Genomic DNA, 26,487 nt, shown 5'->3' with positions numbered 1-26,487 from the left:
CTGCACCTTGCAAAATGGAATAAAAGGTAATGGAAAAAATGGGAGTGTACATTGGACTCTGGTGCAATAGTACACATCTAGACAGCCAAACACATAATAACAGATGTAACTGTGGCCTGTGAGAGCAGGCAAATGTGCCCTTTTATCAGCAACATGTAGAAAGTCACCTACTAAGGTGTTCATGGCAAAATATATATTCATCTGGGACTCTGGTGGAGAAATACATCCATATAAAGCCATGCACATGCTGATGGATGTAGAAAATGTTTGTCAGAGCCTGCATGTGTGCACATATATCTTGCAAATACACCTGCTATAGCAGTGACTCAGTAGCTCAGTCTGTTAAATGCCTTGCATACAGTACATTTTGACACACACAGTCCTGAGTTCATATCCAGTGTTGTGTTGCATTTCAGTTACATTATTGTGAAGACAGCAATTAATACATGACTCATACACTCATTATCCAAACAAAGCATTGCAAATTAAATAACTGATTTTCAGTACGGGAAATCACAGGCCTGCAGGTAAGGACACACCACATATCTGTATAGCATTACTATATGTCACCTAGTACTCTGTTATTGACACAGTTGCTTAACATATGTACCGCAAACAAATGTTGTAAATGGAGTGTAAAGGGTACCCTCACCTTGACTCTGCCTCTACAACAAGGCTGACATAGTTGACACAGATACACCTACAGCTTGTTGTCCCCCAAAGTGTTCACACACTCTGCCTATGTCTATTACCTGCAACAGCAGCTGCAGCCTGTGGTTCACACAGCTCTGGCTATGAGGAAACATTCTGTATGAGACTTTCCTCATACAGAGCACACTTTAAAGTGTTCAGATTTGTAAAGTAATACTTATTTTTGTCTCTTGTCTTGGTTGGCTCTGCCCCGCTCCGTTCGCCCTCGCTAACACTCGGGCTCTCTCGGCTCCCCTTCCCTGCCCCCTATTCCCTCCTGCCCCCACTACCTCTACGTTTATAGTAATCACAGCCACACCCACAGCTCACCCTCACATCACCTCCACCAATCACAGCTCCTCAAGTCATATCACATTATACCACACCAACTTGCTCCACACAAAATACTCCCAATCACTCTCATTCCCACATTTTTTACATCACCCACACTACTTCCCCATCCACATGTAGTGCAACCCTATAATTCCTATTCAGACCCCCCACCTAGAAACAACTTTATAACCATGACTATCACACAACTAAGTCTAGTCTGTCTTCTCATAATTCTTTACACCACCACAAGTTATCACACTAGCAATATCACTAAACTTAGTAGCACAACACTACATTATGCACTCTCGTATACAGACACCACACATTATAATAATATCTGCCCACAGTTATTCAAGAACTACATAATGGACCAATTCAGAACTAAACACATATGCTCTCATTCCTACTCCAAAAAAACACAATACTTTCTCACACTCCTCACCAACTCCAATATCTGTATAACCATTTTAACTCCAGGCTCACCATAAGTGGGGATATCCACACCAAACCCAGGCCCAAATCCATCCTGTCCAACACAAACTGCTCCAACACAAATGTCAGAACATAACACCCCCACTTTCTTCATCCCTGGGCAAATCAACAACAGCAGCAAAACCAACCATATTTTAATGCTAAATATTAATATTAGAAGTATCAAAAATAAAATACCTGAACTCCAGGCCACAATAGCACACTACTCCCCAGACATAGTTGCTTTAACAGAAACCTAGCTAAATAAAAACATAGCTAACTCAGAAGTTTTCCCTACCGGCTACAATATCATTAGAGAAGACAGACCACTTTGTAAAGGGGGTGGAACTGCCTTACTATACAAGTCCAACTTAACTGTCCGTCAATTACCAAACTCCTACCCCTCCCCCAATAATTGGGACATACTTATCTCACAACTTTAACTTCAACCTAAAAAGGTCATCACCACAATTGTGATCTATATTCCACCTGGTAATGCACCTGCTAGCCTTGAAGACTTCTTATCCTGGTGTTCTTCCACATACTCACAAGAAACCCTTATTCTGGGGGACTTCAACCTAGATTGGTTCACCTGTATACCAGAACCAACGAGTAATCTAATAAATCTCCATAGCTACCAACAGCTAGTCCAAATTCCAACTAGATGTGATAAAAAATCTAAAAGGGAATCCATCCTTGACCGGGTCCTAACTAACAACCCCACATTGTACCCTCACACAGGCAGTCTCCCATACACCTTAAGTGACCACAACATAATATACTTTATACGTAGTAGAACAAGCATATGCAAAACCACTAACTATATATCCACTAGAAACACAAAAACAATCTCTCCTGAGGTCCTCAACACTTTACTCTGTAACTGTGACTGGACCCCCCCCTAAAACCCCTCCCACTTGACCAGGCTGTAGCATATTTCAACAAAACATTTCTACAACACCTAGACACTGTCGCTCCATTGTGCAAAATCAAGGTTAGAACCTCTACAAACCCCTGGCTCAGTAAAGAAACCAAACAGATCCTCAAGTCCAGAGACACTGCCTGGCTTTACTATCAAAAAACAAAGAAACACAAAGCCTAACTAAGTACCAAGAACTGCGCAACCATGCAAAAAAATGCATTAGGCTGGACAAAAAATCCTACTACACATTACAAACTAAATACCAACACAACCTGCAAAAATTTTGGAAAATTTAAATCAACTACTAAAATCCACCCAAAAGGCTACCCGCAAACCAACCACGCCGACACTAACGTTCCCATCGAAACACAATTCAACTCCCACTTTGTGAACTGAATTCTATCTTTAGTATCACAGGACAGTTCCTTCCTCACTATCCCCCCAACACAAATAACACTAATACAAGCTTTACCCTCAAAACAGTTTCCAGCACTTCAATCAAAAGCATGCTCTCCAAACTAAAAACCTCATCAACAGCAGCCAACCTACTCCCCAGCTATTTCTTGAAACTCACAGCAGATGCTATTGCTATCCCAGTCTCCACTCTCATAAACAGATCAATTGTTGAAAACTATGTGCCCAAACTCTGGAAAATATCCTACGTTACACCCATACATAAATGTGGGACCTCTACTGAACTTAATAACTACAGACCCATTGCTTTACTCTCCCCCCTGGCCAAAATCCTAGAAAAATGCATCCATACCCAGATGCTAAACTATCTCCTAGACAGCAACATCCTGTCACCTACTCAGCATGGTTTCAGACCTGCCCATAGTACCACTACAGCCCTCCTCTGGTTCACAGACACAGTAAACCATCTATAAAATGAAGGCCTACAAGTGTCAACCCTTTTTTTTTGGATATGTCCAAAGCATTTGACACAGTCTCACATCAAATCCTGCTAAACTAACTAAAACCAATATCATATATCAAATTACACTCTTACCTGGTTCCAAAGCTACTTAACTGACAGGTACCAAGCTGTGAAATGGGAAAATTCTCTCTCACCTCAGCTGCCCACAACTATAGGAGTCCCACAGAGTTCTGTCTTAGGAACACTACTATTCACAGTCTTCACAAATGACCTCCATACCTCCACACAGCATGCATCTATAATTCAGTATGCAGATGACACTACCTTAATCTGTGCTGCACAAAACATGCCCACCCTCCTGCAAACAACTCAACTAGCATTCTCTGACGTTGAAAACTACCTTACCAAAGCCCAACTTATCCTCAATCCAAAGAAAACTCAGCTTATAACCAGTTCTAACAAAAACGCTAACAGTCAATTCACTATCTACTCCACAAATGCTACTCCAATTGCTCCAGTGGCACAGGCTAAGCTATTGGGAATAACCATAGACTCCCACCTAAAATTTGATAGTCATCTCAACTTAACTATTAAAAAAGTACATGCCAAATTGGGGTCACTCTACTGTATCAAACCATTTCTTACCAACAACATAAGATCAACCATTGCTCGCTGCCAACTTCTATCCACCCTACTCTATGCATCCCCCATTCTGACTAATCTCAACAAAACTGAACTAAGAAAAATGGAAGCCTGCTATAACAGAAATGCCCACTTTGCTGCAAATTGCTCATAGAGAACACATCACTGTACTGCTTTCAGACAGCTCCACTGGCTTGAACTGCCCAACCTCTTAACCTACAATCAGCTCTGCCTCTGTCATCTATTACCTCCCCAATAAGTGTCCTGCCCTCAAAAACCTAATACAACATCACTCAGCCAAAAGGCCTCTTAGATCATCAAGCAAACTACAACTAGAAGTCACCAACAGCTACAATAGCTTTGGAGATGCGCTATATAGTAGTTCAGTGGCTAAAAATGGAACTCTGTCCCTACTAACATTCAAAACACATCATCCAAAGCCTCCTTTAAAGACCTCATCAGGCAACATCTCAAGCAAAGTTAACAGTGCCATGATTGCTCCCCAGGCTAGTGAAAGCGGATAACATATACATACTAAATCTAGAGCACTTGATAATAGTTTTCAATCTTACTCACAAACACTGGCTAATCTACAATGTATGTACTGTACTTGTGTACTATGTATGTATTCTACCTATGTTCCACATTTCAGCTGTACACCACAAATCAATTAATTAACTTTATTTTTAAAATTAATATTTTTTGTTTGTTCTCTCCACTGTAACTGTTTATGTGCCGCATACCACTGTAAGAACATGTCTCTTGTAATTTGTGTGTATACTAATCATGTCTAAATAAGTAAATGTGTCTGTAATTTTTCTTTGTGGAGCTTTTCTCCCCAGGCCTCTGCTGAAAAAGGGCCTTTTCGGCTCAGTCAGACACCCCCAGTTAACAAATGTAAAATAAAATAAAAATAAATAAAATCACATTTCAACAGAGGAGTACTGCACTCCTTCAGGTATGTAACTATTTTTTTGTGTATAACAGGATGCAGATGGGAGGATAGAGGTATGGGGAACAGGAATTACAGTAGTAAGCCTATCTTAGACCTGTAGTAGTGACATGTCATTGATACCCTGCTGTCTACACATACAGGGGACATACAATATATCAGGGTTGCATTGTCTTTTGTCATTGTGGTACACTGGTATTGTTGACTGTCCCTATGCAGTGGTCATAATAGCATAATGCTATTTGTCTGGCACCGGTCTTATGACATATTATTGGATGGCTGGCCTTAGGGGGCACACCAGAGTGGAATGGAGTGTTGGGTGCATGATCATACAGGAGAATCTCTCATGGCACACAGGGAACCACCTCAGTAATGATACTATCTTGTTTGTATCAACACATGTAGTATGTTGTCACACTGTGGGGTATGACATGTGTGAGCAAGCAGCAGATAGTGCCAGCCATTTTGTTTTTGCTGTATCTGTACATAGTAGACATCCATGCATTTGATCCTGTAATGTGTTTCCCTTTTGGTGTCTTTCAGGACTAATGTATCATAGACTCCATGCCCCCTTCTCAGATGCGGAGAATGAATTAATACTTCAAGGACTACAACAGCATCATCACAGCCTCCTATCCAGGGGGAGGCATAACAGAAAACAGCGAGCTGCAATGTGGGCAGGCCTTGTTAGGGATATGAATGACAGTAGCCACCAGGACAAGACATATGAGCAGGTTTGACACCATGCTACAGACATGGTGAATGCTGCACGATGAAGGGCAGCTAATGTAGCCAGGGATCGTGCCATCACAGGTAGAGGGCCTGTAATGGAACAACCATTCATGGCCACTAAGGAATTCCTAGTGAACCTAGGGACACACGACAGCTCCCAAGCTTCCATCACATCACATATTGTGGAGGTGGGTGCCACAGTGTCCATAGCAGAGGAGCATGCAGGTAAGCTTACTGTGATCACCATTGTAACACTGTAGCAGTCATTCTGTCAGGCTGTACATACTTTTATGTGGGTGTCAGGTCTATGCGCTGTGAGGGGGGTTAAGCTCAGTTGTACACTCATAGTCAGAATGTTACCAAAACATCATGTAACACATTAGCTACTGTACTTGTGAGATATATGCAGGTATTACCTTGTTGTGCCAGAACATGCGGTGGTACTGAAATTACCTCACCCTCACCTTTTTACAGGTCTGTCAGGAGTTGTCCAAGGCTATGGTCCTGCTCCTGGTAAGCTTGATACAGTTTTGTTATAGAATGTTTGCATGTTCCAGTCTGGAACAGTTACTTAAGTTTCCTAGAGTGAGTAATCACAGGAGTGTTGTTGAATGAGCAGAAACACTTTTGAACTTACACTTTAGAGTAAATAAGCCTCCTGGTGTACATGAGGCAATTAATCTGACTTGCCTTGTAAAAACCTTAAGGTCGATGGTACATACCTTAGGCATTGAAACTTGTATTTGTATATATTTGTTCATAGGTTCATAGGTAGGTACTAGGCTATCGGCCCTGGTGCCTATTCAAGCCCAGCCAAAAAGGTACCCTGGCTTTTGCCACCCAAGAAAATTATTTTCCTGTGCCACTGTCGAGCAGAGCCACAGAGGTGATCCCCGGAGTGAATTTCCTATTTCCCATACAGTCATCAAGATTTTTCTTAAAGAGTGCTAATGAGGAGCTTTGTTTGATATAGATAGGTAGTTTATACCAGAGTATGGGAAGTCTCTGGGACAGGAATCTATCCCTCTGGCATGTTCTGTTTATTGTGGTGACAAGGTTTAGGTCTCTAAAGAGTGTAGCTCAGAGGGATTGGGATTTATTTAAGTGGAGCATGTCCAACAGCTCTGGGTTTGACATAGCTTTGTATGTTAGGCAGAGATCACCTCTGAGTAGGCGATAAGCGACGGAGTAAAGCTGGAGTTTTTTGAAACGGTCTGCGTAGGGCATCTGTTTGAGGCCAGTAATCCTCTTTGTGAGGTATTTCTGCAGCCTTTCCAGTTGTTTTAGATGTCTTGTGAGGTACATACCAAAAGGGGTGTTGTACTCTATAATGGGTCTAATGAGTGATGAGTAGAGGGGAACAATGACCTCTTTTTTCCTGGATGAGAAACCTTTTGTGATGAGGTGTGCCATGTAGAAGGATTTCCTGACTACTGTGGCGATGTGATTATCAAAGGAGAGACTACTGTCCACCTGTGTCCCAAGGTCTCTTATCACACTTTCGGTGTTACTACCGCCTATGTTGTAGTTCATGGGTACAGAGTTTTTACCAAAGGGGATGACAATGCACTTTTTAGCATTGAGCTTGAGGCCATGGCTTTGACACCAGGCATCTGTCTCAGTGAGGCCCTTTTGTAGGATGTCCACATTGTTAGGAGTTTTGATTATGGCTCCTAGTTTACAGTCATCTGCGAACTTCGTTAGCCAAAGACCTTCTGTGTTAGCCTGTACTTCAGAGAAGTAGATACCAAACAGGAGAGGACCCAGGACTGAACCCTGTGGTACTCCACTTGTCACTGGTCTGAGGTCAGATTTGGAGTCTGCTACTTTCACAGTGTGGGTTCTGTTAGTGAGCCAGTTGGCAACCTATCTTGTGACATAGGGATTTATACCTAGTTTAGTGAGTTTATCTATAATTCCAGAGTGGGGGATGGTGTTGAAAGCCTTGGCAAGATCTAGATAGGCTGTGTGAACCACCTTACCCTTATCTACGGCTTTGGTGACTACTTCAAAGAAGTCTATCAGGTTTAGGAGACATGATCTGCCTTTTACAAACCTGCACTGGGTGGGATCCAGAGTTTGGAGATTACCAAAGTCTTTGTTTATAAGTTCCATGTTGATATGTTCCATGGCCTTGCAGACCAGGCTTGTCAGGCTAATGGGGCGGTAGTTCCCGGGGTCCGTTGTGGCTCCCCCTTGTGGAGTGGGATAACTGTTGCTGTGCACCATTCAGCAGGCAGAAGGGAGGCTATGATTGAACATGGTACTTAGGTGGGGTGCTAGTTCGTTCTGTAGTTCATGTAGAATGCAGCCTGGGATGTTGGCTGGTCCCATGGATGCTGTGTTCTTGGCTTTGGAGAGTGTGTTTTTTTCCTATGCAGTCGTAATTACAGGAACTTTGCATTCTTCCGGTATAGAGATGGGCTCTTTAGGGGGTGAGAGGGAGGTAAAGTTAGCACTGAACCTATCTGCCAGGATGTTGGCAATATCAGTTGGGTCTGTATATTTAGTGCCATTGTGCTGTAACTCAGAGCAGATCTGAGTGTTGCCATTGAGATTCTTGACATAGCTATAGAATGCTTTGTGGTTGTCTTTAGAATCAGTGGTGATTTTGTTTTTGTAACTAGCTTTGGAGGATTTTATCAGGGATCACAGCTTCTTACTGAGGCTGACCAGGGAGCTCCTCCATTCGTGGGATTTTACTCTCTTTTGCAAGAGTTTCTTCCTTCTGTTGTACAGTTTGTTTATGGCAGGGGACCACCAGATTGGCTTCCTTTTTTGGAGGATAGCGTCTTGGTTCTGTTTGGGATAGCAAGATCCATGCACTCATGTAAGTGCTTATATAGTGCTTATATAGTGCAATTGTGTAGGATTCAGTAGTCGTAACTGTATTGTCCATCTGCATGGGTGTCATGAAGTTCACCACTTCTGTCTTAAGAAGCATGAAGTTGGCTTTGGAGAAATTTTTTACCATGGTTTCCTTAATGGGGGGTGGAGGCAGGATGTGGATATCTAGGGTAATTAGCCTATGGTCAGATCGGACCTATGAGGCGTTAACTTTAGGTGTGGAACACCGGTCACTCATATTGGTAATGACTAGATCTAGGATATTGTTGCCCCTGGTGGGGGTGTGGATAAGTTGATCCAGGGCATTGGAGTTTATGAATTCCAGAAAGCGTTGAGTGAAGGAGTTGGTACATGAGTAGTTTTCCTAGTTAATGGTGGGGTAGTTGAAATCGCCCATTATTAGGGTGTTTGATTGAACCCTAATATTTTCCAGTACATCAAGAAAAGAGGAGTGGGAATCCTGGGGCATGGTGGGTGATCTGTAGCAAGCTACAATTTGGATTGCAGTTTTGCCCAGAGTTAGTTGCACCTGGATAACCTCAGCTGCATTATGCTGAGCAACTAGCCTGGAGGTGTGGATATCCTTAATGAATATGGACACACCTCCGCCTTTGGTGTTCCGGCCCAGGTTACATGGCCGAAAAGTGTGGTATGAGTTATAGCCTGGTAGTGCAGGGGTGCTCTCTGGAGCCTTGAACCAGGTCTCAGTCACTGCACAGATATCGATGTTCTCCATTTTAAGGAGTGCCTTGAGTGAGTGCATTTTGAGATTTAGACTTCTAGCACTGAGTAGCATCACCCTCAGTTTTTGCTTGCCTGTTCCTGTTACGGTGGTGAATTTATCATTTGAACCTTGCCTAAAAAAGGCACTATAGGAACGGCAAGAACCTTAGCTAGTATCCGGAATCCCAGGGGTGACAGGTGCAGGCCATCTCTGGCAAAGCATTGTGATCTGTCGACCATGTCATCCCAGGCAGACAGATACTGGATCCCTTTAGAATGTTAAGATAGGTGTACTGGTTTTTATGCATTATTTTATCAGGTATATTGTCATATTGCATACCTAAAAGGTACATTGTACTGGGCAAGTGTCATGTGATTTATCTGATGTGCTTGTTACAAAGGCCTTGAGTTGAATATGTATTTTGCTGTGAGGAAGTCTGTTGTGTATGAAAGCAGAGATGACATGTGAGACTGGTAATGCAGTTGTGGATCCTCATTATTATGACTCTTTGTGGATTTTCAATACATAATAGTGCAGGTAACAATATACTGCTTTTGTCTTGGTTTCCACAGGTGACCGGGGAGGGGGGGTTTGGGTCGCTCCCCTATACCACCTGATCTCAGTGTCTCTTCAGGCTGTGATGATGATGATGGTGGCCACAATGAGGCACAGGTGGGGTTGTTGGGGGCTGAATCTGTCCCAGAGGTTGACATCCCTCTTCTGCCCCATTGTCCCATTGTCACTGCACACAGTTAGTATGCTCACACATATCCAGTCCCCACAGCCTTCAAATATTGGACAGGCAGAGGGTGAAGACATTGACTAGGGCAGTGTGGCAATTATGGCTTCAGTGAGTGTAGATACTGGCCATAGCCAGAGAGCTGGTGAGGTCCCATACAGGTGGATTGGCAGGGGTACTCATAGGAGGACTGCATTCTGTTCACCACCTGTTGTAGGTGTCACATCATGGGTCACTCAGCGCATGTTTTAGGCCATCATGGAGGCACAGGCACATTTTGAATGGAACACCAGACGTATGCTTTGGGTTTAGGATGCAGCAGACTCTGACATCTGTGACTGCCTCCATCACATTGGGGACACCCTGGATCAGATCACTGATGCAGTGGACAGACAGTGGGCCGAAACAGTGTCTGTCTTAGACTGTTAATCATCTGTGCTGGAATGTGTGGTTGGAGTTGGGAGTTGGACCCATGGAGGTAGGTCAGCAACATCATCTGCTGAGAGTCCATGTGGCCATGCACAGCTACGGTCCTGTAATGGCAGTACATACAGCACTATAGAGGGGAGTGTGCTATCCACCCCACAATGTGGCAGGTCATGGGCACATGGTCCTGGGTTATCCTATGGGGGAGACTGCCTACAGGACAAGCCAAGGTACACACATACTGCAAGTTGGCTGTATGTAGATTACAACACTTACGTATGTACCGGTACACACTACAGATCACAGTACCTGATGCACGCAACACAACTCATATCTGCTAGTACTATCAGTTTAGAACATATAATGCTTGTTGATATCAGCATGCCTTGCTGTGGTCAGTCATTTTGGGGACCACACATCATCTACTACAAATAAAATGATGCAAAATTCTAACTATGTCTAAGTTACAAAGGTTATCATACATATGCTATATGGATATACACATGCACCATGTTGGGCAGAGTGAGATTAGAACCCCTATCGATCAAGGCTTATACACTATAGATCACAGTATTTACTGCATGCACCACAACTTATGTCTAATATTGCCCTGTCAGCTGGTAGCCTTAAGGTGTCAGACATCATCTGGCTTTGTAGAAGAGGGCAGTTTGGAAGCAAGCAGCTAGTTGCAGGCCCAAAAAGTGCATAACCATTACTGCTGGATAGCCCATGAGGACATGTCTGTTGTTTTGCAGGGGTATGTACACACACACACCAAATGGGCTGCAGTGAGATTAGAAGCCCTACCTATCTAGTCTTATTACATTATAGATCAAAGTACTTATCACATGCACCACAGGTTAAGTCTGTTATATACGTGATTGCAGGCACAGTACTTGTGGACTACAGAAACTAGCCTTGTGTTGAACAGAATCTGTGGCCTGCTGAGTGATATTGGTTCATACTATTACCTGTATCTAGTATCCTAGCAGTGAGATAACTGTTGCTATCCTAGCTATGGGTGCACCATTACCAATGTGGCCATATGTGGCTGCTTGCAGTTAGATAAGTGACACTGTGGCCAGAGACAATGTGCCCTGTCCATATGTGCCTTGACACCATTATACATTACAACACCTGCTCACCTGTGTCTGTCTATGTGGCGACATCCAGCAGGCATAGGGATCTGTAGATAAGTGGATTATATACTGTTGCACCCTTAATTTGGATCCTTTGAGCAACATAATGGCTGTGTGATAGTGCAGTTTACTCACCATTATTAGGGTCAGACAATGTAGACATTCACACACATATTTCTGTATATAACAGGGATGTATAAATAAATGTAGCTGCGTGTGTATGATATGTATATGTGTTATGTAGATATATGGGGGGAGCTTATGCATCATTTTAATATATATAGTTATACATATCAGTGTATATATCTATTTGACACTACATAGCGATAGACATATTATGCATGTCAGAGAGATACTGACAGACGAATATGTATACGTATATGTCTGTATGTATAGACATTTATACATAACAGGTCATTTCAATGAAGGGCCAACAGAATTGCACTCATTTTTACTAAGTGTACGGGCATGGCCAGTGAGACTGTCAGTACCTATAATATGACTAAAGGCCACACCTACCTGTATTCCAGTACAGAACTTTGTATATTATAGACATAAACATCAGCCCCTGTTTCTGCAGTATTGCACTTCACTGACAATGTCCACAGCATTCCCCAGCTGTCTGCTGTACTTAATATGCAACAGAGGTTGGTAATGTTACACCACCAGCTGACTGACAATCTGCATACCTCTCAGCTGTACTGATTTTCACAGAATGTCCACAGTTTTCCCTCATATGTTTGGTCTGTTCCTCATGCATTTGTGGTCTTCTAGTGCTTTATTGAATGGTGACATCAATACATTCTACTATCTACAGACAAACAATTGTGTGTCAGACTTTATATCCATCAGAAAATACGTACTACTGCAATACCTTTAATTCCAGCACCTGTCTAGGTATATGTGACCAACATTTAAAATATGTCCCTATGTTTAGGCCTTTGTCCCCCCAGTCTATCTGGCTTTGTCCAGATTTCTTGCACTAAGAGGTAGGAAGGTATATCATTTTGTGAAAACACCAACATACTACTACTACTACTACCTCACATGCAAAAGATGTGAGTAATTCCAGGTAAGAACCATCAGCACCATCATCCATGCCAGCTTCCCTAGTCCACTTAGCCACACAGGTCACTAGATATCAAACAATCAACAGCATACATATGTACATCGTTATCCTGTGTGAAGACAGACATACAATGCGTGTGCTCTCTATGTTACAGCCCTGAGATTGCCTGGTCCACTGATATACCATAGCTGATTTTCTGTTAAAGCAGTTATATAAGTACACTGCTGTGTTTGGTGTGGAGGAACAGCAGCACATCATCTGCTGGGATATACATAGCCCACGATCATGTGATCCCACTGTTTAACATCTCCCTTGCATGATGTTGTGAACATTCCAACCATGAGGCCTAGTGAATATTAAGGAGCACATACTATTGGACTGGGTATCTGTAGTCCCATGTGGATGTTACATCTGTCCAAATAGGTCACTATATTTCCTTGCATAACAGCAGCAGATCCATACATACGATACCTAATTATAGTAATCCTTAAAATTAGTGTGTAGGTTAGAGACTTACCTTGAGAATGTAGGAGTTGACAGAATTGTAATTCAGGGCTAACTCTGTGTGATGCAAGCAGTACACAGCCAATACTAGGTACAGAATGTGTGGGTTACCTGGCATCAGCTATTTTAGTATATTTTTGTGAGTAGTAGTTAGGTGTCCATCCCTAGGGCTCTAGGTTGTCAGTGAATGTGCTATGCATTGTCTCTTAGCCAATGCCAGGGCGTACTGTGCACATCTACTTCTGCCTACAGGGACATTATCGGGGACTCCTCCTCCAAGTCCGCCTGTGAGTGTGGCTGTGTTGACCTAGGTGCTGGTGGAGGGCTGTGTATCCCTTCCCTATTTTGTTCCTGCTGCAGCTGCTTCCACAGGATCATATTCTGCAGCATGGCACATACTATGAAGATATGTGCACATGTGGCTGAAGAGTACTGCAGGGCTCCACAAGATATATCAAGGCACTGGAACTGTGACTTCAGCAACTCAAACACATGCTCTGTGATGTTCCTAGTTTGTGCATGTGCCTCATTATGGTGTTCTGTGGGTGTGTGTGCATTTCTGATGGACATCATCATCCACAGTTCTAGTGCATAGGCAACATCCCCCACTAAATAGCTGTGTGGGATGTCCCCCCAACTAACAACTGGTACAGCTGTGATGCATTCTATATATTTGTAGTCATGATAGCTGCCAGTACACACATTCATAATAATGCCCTGGGCATTGCGCACAATCTTGCAGTTGATGGAATGGTACCCCTTGCGGTTGGCGTAAATTCTACCCTCCTCACTGGGTGGTGTCTTGATGTGTACATGAGTTCAATCTATGCCACCCAGTAACTCAGGGTAGTGTGCTACACTGTAAAGGTGATGCATATTGCTGGCCCTTGCCTCAGGGGTGAGGGGAAAAATATATGTGCTTACTGGCATGTGATAGCATGGCATCCAGGAACTGGTGGAGTACCCTGGATCCTGATGCCTTTAAGACCCCCATCATGTTCCCAGTTGGTCTTTGGAAGGTACCTGTGGCTATTATCCTAAGGGCTAGACATAACTTTGTTTCTACTGGGTTGGATTCCCCTCTGTTGGCTCTGGGCCTGAGTTGAGGGCAACAGAGCTCAGTGAGTTCTTGTAGTATGTCCCTATCCACTCTATAGCACTCTACAATTTCAGCTCATGTAGCTGCTGGAAGGCTAACCTGGGCCTGAACACTCTTCTCTTCTCTGCCAAGGCCTATTGTCAGCAGCAGCAGCAGCAGTAGCATCATTGACTTCTGCATCTAACACATACAAATGTAGCAGACTTGCAGCAGCCCCTAGCATTCTTTTAGTTAAAATTCCCAAGTCTGTACTCCAATGGTGCAGAGTATGGGGGAAAAATCAGATTGTAGGGTCTATGCATATTTAATAGTGCTCTACTGCAGGTGCTGCCTGTATGACTGGCTACCTATGATGCATTGCACCTGCCTAGTATATCATTTAATGACCTTATCACCACTAATTAATACATCATTGGTGTTTTAGATACTCTGAGCACTGCAGTGCAGTGAGCAAGTGCATGCCCCATATGTAAACAATACTTATAGTCAGTGCTCACCTCCCGCCAAACTTGCACACTCAGCATGGCAGCACACAGTGCTAACAGGAGCAGCTATGCTCTAATCAGCTCAGAAGTTAGTGGACACACCCTCTCCTGAAGTCAACTACCTCCGTGTTTGACAACAACATGGTTCTCTGCCTACATGGAGGGGATCTGTGGACATGATTACCCCATTATGTTATTCATTAACTCCACCTCATTTGCATAGGAATCCACGCTCACAACCTGGATACTACATGCTTCCAAGCCCTACCATGTTAGCAACAGCACCAATGCACCATTGTAGATACTGCATGCAGGGTCTTGTAATATATTTCTGTCTCATGATATTAATATTTGATTTTTCCCACATTTTTTTTTAATAAGGCATGTTTGCAAACTGTGGCACATAGCGCAAACATGCCAAGATTATAAAAAAAAAATATTTTAACATATTTACTGTATCTTTTGGAACACACAGTGGATAGTTTTGCTCATATCTGTATGTGCTATGCCATTTCTATCTATCTACCTACATTTTTACAGCTCCTTTTGTCTGTCTGTAGTCCTGTGTACACTATGGATGCTGACATGGGGTCTGCAGGGCTGCCTATCTACTTGCTGGATCACTCTGTCTGCCTCATTTCCATGAGATTCACCTGCTTATGAGGTGATGTGCATGTCATGGAACTTCCTGTGTTGGCGCATGCTTGCATGCCACCCAGCAGTGCTTACTGGATTGTAAACCTGTTTAGTTTTGTGTAAGCAGCATGGCACAATGCCTACATGGTAAACAAGACCATGTAGACTTTATTAAATTCCTCCCCATTGAGTTGCTATTCTTGGCAAGTTTGATTTTTACCACACTGCTTTGTCACATAATTTTTTTAAAGGAATACATTCACGATTCTTTTCCATGGTAAATACAATTAAGTTATAAAAACACAACTTTTAAAGTTCCTTAGATCTGTTTCTGCTTCTGTACTTTACTATTGTTACTTTACTTACACAATAAACATGAATGTCACACATTAATGATTTCATTAAGCATACCATTTGTAGTATTACATCAGTCGGACCCTTTTTTTTCATGCTTTTTTTCATTTCTGCATAAATAAAATCTTTGAGCATGTGTAATTATGAACTTAGTTAGATTACTGAGTAATATGAGGTGATGTGATATGCCAGAATATACAGGAGGGGTATGCATTATGCTTCATGATTATGTACACTCCGCTGTATCTGACTCCATTTTCCTTTTCTGATCATAGGGGCATTAGGGAATTACTAGGGTTGTTCTCACTTTCACATGGATGGCTGAGGTCAGCAGAAGTCTCCAGTGATGTGTGCAGTGCATCTTCGTCTACCTGAATCCTGGTTACATGGATTTGTTTACTTACACAATCATGTATTACTGCAATTTGTAACAATAAACTAAACTCAGCCTAACTAGCATATAACACTTGTAAATGACCATGAATTTATGCAAATAATTTTAAGACCACCATATTAAATTTTGATCACTCAAGATAGGTGGCAAATGGTTTAGGAAATCACAAACTTAATCAAGTGAAAACAGTTCATATTGATGTTCGATAGTATTTACTAGGAGAACTGTGTCATTCATTGATTTGATGGTCAGATGCAGATGATTCATATAAATACTGATGAAATTACTGTAATTTATGAATGGGAATTCCCGAGGGCAACAGTGGAAATGTATATTGAAGTAGTCAGAATGACAATGTAAAAGATATTTTGGAAATTTATTTTGGTGGCATTTCGTGATTCTGCTACAGAGGATATAAGGCTATACTTTGAAGTGATTGTAGTCTGATGTACTGCATTTTCAACAATGTATCATTGTGTCAAGGTACATTCTGCCTTACTCAAGGATTTCTGGCTGTTATTCCTGAATGAAAAATGACAGTATGAATACAGGAAAGCATTAAGGGAAGGATCCAAGTCTGTTAGCAAAGCTTTTGCAGTAGTGCTATGAATGTGTCACTGATACTGCACAGATTATTACAACACAATGGGCTTTTCATGTTTATAGGAATATGGGTGTTCTGTCACCAACCTGGTTTTGTACTGAGATGTTCGATTTATTCATGATGAAAACAGGCTTGGTTTCATTGCTGTGTTGCTAGGTTGATAACTAGATCATAATTTTCTGTGTATGACTTTGGCATGTTGTTTTAGGTACATGAATGCAGGAAGGATCCAGAAACAGAAAGGACAATTTTAACAATGAGGAGATCCATATCCTCAATGCAAATCCTTAGGATAGACAACAAATGCCATTTTGTAAAATGTGAATATAAGCAAGCTGAGAGGACAATAGCCTGGAGCCAAGTGTTTATGGATATAAGTGTTGCTGTTGGAAGGAACTGCACAATAACACGGTGCAAGAAGAGGGCCAATGAAATGGTAGGATGCGCTAGAGCAAATGCAAGACAGAATGCAATTGCCAATAGCAATACTGGTAGGGCTTTAAACACTTATTCCTTTAACTCCTGATATGGAGTACCTTCCTACCATTCATGGGTGTGATTGAGACACAGATGAAAATGATACTGGCATAATTAGAGGAGGTGTGGACACTGGCTATTACCCACATCTGCAGCATCATCTGACCTCTGCTCAGGAAGGTTGGTTTGGCAACAGTTACATACTTATATAGAAAGCTGAATGCAAAATGGAATGAGTACATGTAACACATGACAATTACTATTAACAGGTGAACCATCTGCTTTTTCACAATGAAATTGAACAGAATGTGCATGATAAGAGCCATCCATGCCTTCTTACACAGCATACAGTAATGTATATGCCAGTACATGAGTAGTAAAGTATTCAGGTAATTCATTATAGGGTCAGCAGCAGAAACAAACTGTTCTACTCTACCAATACATTTAGAGAATATTAGCAGCAGATTGGCTGCTACTGCTACTGCTGATAATAACATAGTTTAATTTATGAGACAACGGAGGAAAGTGGCATACAGTCACCAAATTTAATGACAGAATCTAATACCATACAGCAAATTCATATCTCTAGAGGAAGTGACACTGGATCACTACTTCAAGTGTAAGGTGACAGTACACTACATGTACATAGAGAAAAGCCATGCACCTCTAAACCAATACTTTCTAACCCACAGGAACACCTGGATGATAGCAGAAATTCAGATGTAACAGTGTCCACAGTGACAACTTTACAAAGGGGTGTCAGCTGAAGGCATTTGCCACAGCTGCCTCAGGAAACTTATAATTCATTGGCTGCCCAACCGCAGATGTGCCATGACATTATTAGGTCTCAGTGTGCTGCCACAGGGAGTCAGCTAGAGATGGTCAGAGTCCTCCAGGGTATACATGAGGATTTCCAGCAGTACTAGGAAATGTCAGAGAGCAGGGATGATGTTTTGATCACATAGGTCCATAGTATGGTGGCATACCAAGCAGCCATGTCCACCTCCATTTGTACACTACTGAGGAATTACTGGACTCAAATTTGAGTTAATTCTGGAAGGGGAAGAGGAAGGGGTGATGTCCAGGCACAAGAAAGTATATCACATCTTACAAGTGCTTCTCAAGAAAGTAGAATAAATATTATGGGTGAACAAATACAACAGAATTCATACAGGCCATGTCAGGATTCATCTACATATAGTAGAGCCTCTCAGTTGAGGTTCCAGTCCCACAGCACAGTTAGATCAGTGTCTGTAGGATCACCTGCATCATATAGGTAACGGAATGGCAGCATGTCACCATCCAGCTCATATAACTTTAGGTAAAATTCTACCTGCAAAATATCGAACAAAATATAAAGCAAATGGAATCCCTTACATACCTATATCTATATTAATCTTCAGCTATGTCACGTGTTTATTGTTGCTGAAACATGTATACTTACTATCTGTATGAAAAACAGGATACCTACAGCTAGCTGCTCGTGTGACAGCTGCTCAAGTTCCAGTTACCCACAGTCAGGGACTCCAATAGCTGTAACCCCATCCAACCAGCTGCATGTGCTGAAACTCAAATGTGAATTCATCAATGCAGCTGCTGCACAATCTGCCCACATTCTAGGAGATGGATGTAAGCAAGTGCTAACCATGGACCAGGAAAGTGGGGAAGGGGAGCCGGGAGGTAGCTGTTAGGTTTGTCGAGGAGGACATGGAGTGGATCATGGACTTTTGTGTTAGGAAGGAGGAAAGGGATTTTAGGTTTAGGGAGTGTTAGGGACTTTAGGGAGGGGGGCAGGATTTTAGTTATAGAGAGTGAATGTGGGCTGGAATGGAAAGTGGATTTTAGGTTTAGGGAGTGAAAAGGGCTATAGGGTTAGGGAGAGAAATGGACTTTAGGATTAGGCACTGGTTGGCATTTGTTAGGATCAAGGATAGTTGACATTACATGGCACAAATGAATGGAAGTCAGAGCACTTACCAAAATGAGCAAATGGCAGTGAGGACGCATGTCTCCAGCAAATGTGTGTCGCACGCATTTAGGTGATCCATGAAATACATATTGTAGCTGATGTAAGGTAATCTCTGTTCACTTATATAATATTTTAAAACTGTACAGCTTCTGTATATTATGTAATGTATATCAAATGCATTATAAATGTTTCTAATTTAAGTATTTGAGGCATTATATTTTTTTTATTATTCTTATTTATGACAAAGTCAGGAATAAAAATGGATTCTCAGGGTCCGATTCGGTTACATATCAATAAATAAATACATACATAGTTTCATTCCACCTACATCAAATAGTTTTTTTATCAGCTTTGGGAGACTAAGTTATGTAAAACAATCAACATATTACAGCTATTCTATTATATAGTACAAATTGTCCATCATTTCAAAAATAAATATTTGGTCACTTCCACAGTGAAAAAAAAGGTGCATGTTTTAAGCTATTTGCATTGCTTACACCAGTTCTTCCTGGACAGTTGTAATCACTTGACAAGCTCCTCTGTAGTTTTGTGAGTGTGTGTGTGTGTGTGTGTGTGTGTGTGTGTGTGTGTGTGTGTGTGTGTGTGTGTGTGTGTGTGTGTGTGTGTGTGTGTGTGTGTGTGTCTGTGTGTGTGTAATTCTGTAACCAGGATTTCTACATGCATAGGCATTTATAGCCAGTACAAGCTGTGGGTATGACAACAGATTGTCCAGATGAAATAATCAACACATATTAGAAAATAGCTGCTGTCCACTACAGACTTTAAACAGCTTCATCACAGCACTAGAATGTTAACAAAATGTAGCATTACTGGTACACAGGGAATGTAGCAGCAGGTCACTTTGTCGAAACCATTGTAGACAAAACATTTATTGTGTCACATTTGTTTACATGCATTTTCATAGCACACCTGAATATGCATTACTTCAAAAATGAAAGGCAATTCTCCCTGTGTTGATGGTGTGACTTTATCAGAAAACAAACTTTATGGTGAAATGTCACAGAGTTGTAATGAGCATTGTTTATCTTGCTGGCGCCTCACACATCAGTGCATGGATCTTGTGCTGATTTTTCAGGGCAGCAATGGGTATACTTCTATCAGATCAATGTAGTCCTCCTCAGCTGTAATATAGAAATTGCTAACTATCTCCATTTGGAGAAAGTTATCCAGACAAAAAGAATATTGCTAAAAAAGGACTATGGCAACATTGTCTAAAAATATTTCTTGCTGACAGCATCTCTTTTAAAAACCAGCTCAGCCTTTGCGTTCGTGATTGCTTTCAGAGACTGCATTTTGGACACATTGTGCCCCTTGCAAGAGTATTCTTGAGCTGCTAGAGAAAGATTGAAATAAAATGATTTCAATCCAGTTAGCTCTCAGCAATGACTTTGCCAAGGGGAAAAGGGATTATGATGTGACATTCACTGTGACTAATGAGCTGCAGCTGAATGCTAAGCTTCTGCCTGATTCATCGTTATGAAGAATCCTCCCATATCATTCCATGATGGGCCGACAGGGAGCCATATTTCATTTATTGCTTGAAAAATATGAGATGTCATGCCTGGGCCCTTGAAGTACTGCAGTAATTAATACCCACACGTCACTCTTTTTGGATACAGCACAATCAACCACTAAATCAGTCAGTCAAAACTGTTATTATCCAAGGTAATGCTGAAGTACTGATGGGAATGGAGTACCAATGTATAACCTAAGATTATAGTTAGCAAGAACTTTAGGTATTTGTTTTGGGTTAAAAATCATCAGCGAGACCTGTACTTTAATGTGTATCTACCTATCTATATCTGTATCTCTGTCCCTCACTTTAAATATCTATAAATATCTGTCTATCTATCTATCTATCTATCTATCTATCTATCTATCTATCTATCTATCTATCTATCTATCATTTATCTATCTATCTATCTATCTATCTATATCTATCTATCTCTCTATACACACACACACACACATACATATATATATATATATATATTTATATATATATATATATATATATATATATATGTGTGTGCATATATATATATATATATATATATATATATATATATATATATATTATTTGCATACCCCACACACACAAATGTATTTAGATATGTGTATATACATCTCTCTCTCTCTCTCTCTATATATATATATATATATATATATGTATATATATATGTATATATATATATATATATATATATATATATATATATATATATATACATATAGATACACATGAATATACATATTCATCTCTGCTGTCTGTTTATCTCAATAACTGTATCCCCAACTTTGGATAAATTTCAGTAAAATGAAACTATGTTACATAAAAATTTAACTGCAGAATATCCCAGAAGAATTTCACTTCATGAATCTCAACATTTAGCAGTGTTTGCATAATATTTAGATCAAGTGGAATGGTTATAATTTCTACTCCTCTTACCTATGGAGATTCGTGAAATGTGAATTGCTGGCAGTAACTACCAATTCTTCTGGCTAGAACCCAGACTCTATAGGTTAGAAGCAAGTGCTAATTCCACTCTGACCCAAACTACTTTCTCTTAGTGTGCCACTGAAAAATGTATAGGCTGACTAAATGTTTCAGCAAATACATCTCTACACATCTGCCAATGCTGCATATTTGCTTCAAATATATTCAAACTGAAATTATGAAGTCGCTAGGAAAATCTTAAAAATTATACAGCCTAACAATTTAAATTGTAGTCATATTTTATGTTTCACTGATAGCTATTGTATTCATAGCTTTTTATGCACTACTTTTTTAGATAGTATATGTAATGAAGACTTGTGGCTTTATTACAGCAGTGGTCTAGGTAGAAGATCTTTTACTATTTCATAACATTAGTTACTCATTAGTTATATACTAGGCAAATGTCCTTGGCCACTGGCCTTGGTTATTGATGTATAATTTCCTACTTATGTATTTATATCAGGGTCACAGCACTATTTTTGTAAGTGTACATTGTGCAGTAAACCTTTCAGAATGTAGCCTTCCTAAACATAATCATAATCCCAAACTACCCCCTCCCAAAATGCCTATGATTTTTCATATTCAGATTTTACTGTGCATACGTCATTGTACAAAATAAGTAAATTATTCAAAAAACAGTGCCTACATGATGTGCATTTTACATGCGTATGGCATTCTAATCAGTTGTTATACTAATAAATAAAATGGCATGAAGACTGCGTTTTACCATGCTGTTTGAATGCATGAAAAATTTACTGATATTTAGACAATGTCACACAGAGATATTTTCTTCTGTTCGGTGACAAAAAATTGTAAACATTATGCATTTAATGAAATGTGTTTATGCCTAATGGCTACAAACATTATATTATTTTGCAAAATATATTACAGTAAACATGTATCTGGGGAAAATGACAGAGTGGAATAAAGAAGCACATCTCTTTTTTTATTCTGATGTTAAACTAATTTTCTGGGCATGAAATCTGGAAATTTATTGCTGTTCTGATAATATTTACTACAGGAAAACAAAAATAGATAGGAGTGTAGACTGGATGTTTTTTGCATTTGTTTTGCATTGACAAAGTGGTAGGTGAACTAGTTCAAAGGCTCTTTTCAGCAATGACCCAGCCATAAAAGTAAGACAGACCATACGTTGTTTAGACTGGTGCAACAATTTATGCACAAGTAGTGCTACAGGTGGTGAGGCGGTAGCATTGTCACCTCACAGCAAAAGGTTCTCCCATTCGATTCTCGGCTGAAGCACCTTCTGTGTGGAGTCTGCATGTCCTCCCCACAGTCGAGTGGCATTCGAAAGACATGTGTGAATAGGCGTGCCTTCGTTGAAGGTTGGGTGTCGGGCTGGCACCTTGGTACCATAAAAAAATCTACTGCCAGTCATTAGTGGACCGGAGTTCCGTTGTGGCGACCCCTAACCAGGAAAAGCCGAAAGAAGCAGAAGAAGAAGAAGAAGTGCTACCACAATATCAAGTACATTGAATCCCAGTAGACTCTTAACAAAGTTACCTAGTTAGAATGTAAAAAAATTACAACTGGTTTTGAAAAAATTCGCAACAGTTAAAATCAATGCATATTATGTATGGGAGGTTATTTACACAGCTGATGCATCCACTATAACCACATTACTTTACAGACTAGAAAGAGCCTATCAATCTATCCATTCATCCATTCATCAATCCTTTATTTGATATTTGATACCTGCTTCATCCAGTTCCAGGATGTAGGTAGCAAGAAGCTATCCTGGAAAGTAAGGAGTATAAAGCTGGAATCAGTTCTAGATGGGGAGGTAGTCCATCTGAGGGCACCTACATACACCAACATGCACAGCACACACATGTAAGATCAATGTGTATTGTGAATTAAAGAGTTAATTTGCATGCCAGTTCTATGCAGAGGTAATTGAAAGTAATATACAGGACAAATCAATGGCTTGGCTTGCTCACTGTCATCTCCTTCTTGCCACAAATCTGAAGTTTTTAACATACATGGTAATGAATAGTTTTATAAAACTTTAAATAAATGGGCAGAATGTACAAAGATACCCTACTGGAGAACATATGTTCTCAAAGAAGGTTTTCATGTTCGGATCTCATCCAGTAAAATCAAGGTCAGAAGTACAGCAAGAGGCTTTCCATTAACACACATTATTTGAGCAATATGAAATGTGAAGTTATAATGTCTGAATTTCATGACTGCCTCTAATCTTAGTGAGTTACCAGAAAATCAAATGTTTTTGAGAGCCAGATTAAAAATATGAAGTTAAATCTGAGACATTCTGAAAATCATAGAAGGTTATGAGGCATGGGACCTGTAGTGCCTTGCAATAGATGATTTTTTTTCATTCATTTGATTATAGTGAGACACCTAAGGTGTATTCAGTCAAGAAAGTGGCTGAAATTGCTGTGCACATTTGTTTGTGTGTGTGTGTGTGTGTGTGTGTGTGTGTGTGTGTGTGTGTGTGTGTGTGTGTGTGTGAGTGAGTTTGTGCTGACACTGAATTCTTACATAACTTATATTTTGGATGGAAAATACTTCCTGTAACACAATTACATATGTTAAACAACTTTGAAACATTAGGCAGAAGAATTATTTCACATGAAGAATATTAAACAATGTATATACTAACAAAAACAAGTATGAAACAATTTAACAGATAATTCATTATCTAACTGCAATGATGCCCTTCAAGGTAGGCATTATATGAAAATAACAGACCTTGCTGGAGTATAATGGCTGCCCACATGCCCGACCTGTCAGATATTATTAATTACCATCATTTTGTTCAGAAAAATATATTTAATTTTATTAGGGTATTGTGATACATCCTGTGCACTCATACTTCTCTTAAATGTCAAGTGATTTTCAACAGATAATGGAGTTAAACTTTTTACATTAATGACGAGTGAACAAAACATTAAAGCACACAGACACAGGGTGAGTTTCACTATCGGAACTGATTTTGTTTTTGTAGTATAAAGAAACGTGATGTCAGTGCACATAAAACATTTATGCATCATTGAACTATTGCTGTATATTAGCAGAAAACGGTCCCTTCAAAATTAAAATGTTATACTTCCTCTCATTTTCAGTTAATGTTACATACTTCTTTTTTTCTCTCTTTTTTCCTGTAGTACATACCATACAGTAAAATGCTACAGTATTTTATATTTTTAGCCACTGCAGTAGTGTAGAGAGGCAAAGCTCTGACTATGACTCAGCTTGCCTAGAATTGATTAGTGTGTTGGCCAACTGAAGGAGTATCAGGGAGGGATGGGTATAACCATCCCAGGAGTGGGAGAGAGGTTCCAAGAACATCAAAGGTGATGATCCCCTGTGGAGTCTGGGACATCACAAGTTGGGCGTGCCTACAAGAGGGGACTAAGGTTGGAGATATGGTTGATTTGCTGTAGAGATGGAACAAAACACTGCGCATTTCCATTACACACCTGCCTCCCCCAGGCTGTACCATGGATCCACAATGGGGAGGGGCAATTGAAATGGGTAGGCCATAAAAAGTAAAATTCCATCAGACAGATGCACAGACATGCACAGTCCCTGAATGCCTTATTCCATGACCATCCCTATGAGGGCTTCCATGCATTGAGAGAACATGCACACCTGCCTGGATTACACTGGATTAACTTTACCTGGTAGACCCAGTACAGACAGGCAAAATGATGGACAGAGAAGAAGGGAGAAAAAAAGGAGCAAAAAAAGTTTTCTATATTTTTAAATGGCTGCTCCTTAATTGGCTACTCCATAGCTTGTTTAATTGCTCTTCACTAAGAAACTGAAAATAAACTACCTGATCTCATTTTTACTTAGGAAATCCCTGCCAAGTCAATGACCTCATGCAGTGATGATTTTCTTTTTTGGGGTGGGGGGAAATTCCTCCTTCTTTGCATTTGCACAACCATGGAGCCGATATAGGTAATTGAGTTGTGCAGACCTGCTCTCCACCCTGGGGGGGGGGGGGGGGGGTGCAGTGTGTTTTTTCCCCAGCAAAAATTTAATTAATTAATTACTTAATTAATTTTATTTACTTTTGTCAGGTTGGTTTCTTTAGCAGTTGTCCTTAGCGAGATTGTTCCTTGGTATTTTGTAGTTTGGTGACTCACAGTGGAAGGGTTTTACTTTTTAAAAATCAAGTATTCTGGATGAAACACATTTTCTGAAAAGAGTAGCATCTCCAGACTCTTATACTGTTACCCAGTAAATCAAGTAATTCATCAAGAACAGATCTGATGTAGTGGATGTTGACAATTCTTCCAGAGCATGGTCACTGGTGACTGAAACACCTAAAAGTAGAGATGCAACACTGAGTAAGCCAGTACTTGACTCTGTGGATATACAGGGTTAATGGGAAGGTACTGTTGGAATGCAGGCCTGTGATAGTCCTTGTGGATGTGCAAGAACTCAGCAATGCAAAATTACCTTACACCTGAATATCATGTAATTGGTTGAGGGCTCTGTTGCATAGGGGGCAAAGTGCTGACTGTGACCCAGAAAACCCATGATTGACTACTGTGTCATGCACTTGCATTCCCAGACAGTGTGAGGATGGGATTGTACAGCTGATGCAGGATTGCCCATCCTGGAAGTTGGGAGGTGGCCCAGTCCTCTTCAGCATCAACACCTACAAGACTGCCATACTGCATTGAGTTGAACCATGTAAGGCATGTTCTCTCAATGTATGGAAGCCTTCATACACCATTTGGGGAGGCTGCAGTGGAAGCCACTATCACCAAGGGGAGGAAGCTAGTCATATAAAACAAAAAAGCCTTACTTCATAGCATATGATGGCCCACTGTTGCTGTCTGACTTTCACCTCTATGGTGAATGAAAAAGCTGGTGGTTTCTTGCCCT

The sequence above is a fragment of the Protopterus annectens genome, chromosome 1.part2 (assembly GCF_019279795.1).
Source record: "Protopterus annectens isolate FY-2018-M chromosome 1.part2, PAN1.0, whole genome shotgun sequence".
In the NCBI taxonomy this organism is placed as follows: domain Eukaryota; kingdom Metazoa; phylum Chordata; order Ceratodontiformes; family Protopteridae; genus Protopterus; species Protopterus annectens.
This window is presented reverse-complemented; position numbering follows the sequence as displayed.